An 817-nucleotide genomic window follows, 5' to 3' on the forward strand; every position below is an offset into this window, starting at 1 on the left:
CTGACACCAGGGAGCCTCCCAAAGAATGAATTTGGTTTTAATTATTCTCAAAACAGGTAAACCTTCTTTCACTTTTGTCTCATGGCATAATAATAACCATTTGAATGATAGAGGATCAATGTAAATAACTAAAATGATTTAATTTAAAATGACTCCTCCGCATGTGACCCATCCAGGTTGGTACCTGTTGAACACACACATGCACAGGGTCACACACTCATGGAGACAGATGCCATCCACTGGAGCGGTGGGGCAGCCAATTACAGCACCCGGGGTGCAGGGGGGGGTACGGAGCCTTTCTCAAGGGCAACTCGGCCGTGGAGGTGGAGGTTGACTACCACTCCTCCAGTTGTCAGTCCAAAAATCTTTTTTTTTGCGCTCTCTCTAACCACAGAGCCTGACAGCTTGTAGGTTGCCAATAGGAAAGATGTTCAATTTGGTAGTGAAGGATGAGGCTGCATACCGTGTTCCGAAGAAATGGCAGTAGTATGTGTAACTTATCAACAATGTATTGGTGAAACTACTCGTCCCTGGGTGGGCTCGAACCACCAACCTTTCAGTTAACAGCCAAAAGCGCTGGCCGATTGCGCCACAGAGACTCTGTTAGCAACATCATTAACTATGGGATTTTTCAAATGTTTGAAATGCAGGAATACCACCATCTTTTCTCTCATGGTTCGTCCCCTTTATGTTTATGTATTTAGCAGACGCTTTTATCCAAAGCGACTTACAGGTAGGCATATAGGGTAAGGGGTCTGTACAAATACAGCTTAAAAACCAGAAGATGGTACTTGTATATTTGGTGGCATAGTGTCAC

The 817-nt window shown here is 44.4% G+C and overlaps 1 non-coding gene across 1 annotated transcript; it reads right to left on the minus strand.

Moving 5' to 3' along the window:
* Positions 1-525: 525 nt before the first annotated feature.
* trnan-guu (transfer RNA asparagine (anticodon GUU)) lies at positions 526-599 on the minus strand. The gene has a single exon. It is a non-coding gene; the product is annotated as a tRNA-Asn (tRNA).
* Between the last annotated feature and the right edge of the window lie 218 nt (positions 600-817).

Source organism: Leuresthes tenuis, unplaced genomic scaffold (assembly GCF_036924035.1).
Source record: "Leuresthes tenuis unplaced genomic scaffold, fLeuTen1.0.hap1 SCAF_19, whole genome shotgun sequence".
NCBI classification, from domain to species: Eukaryota; Metazoa; Chordata; class Actinopteri; order Atheriniformes; family Atherinopsidae; genus Leuresthes; species Leuresthes tenuis.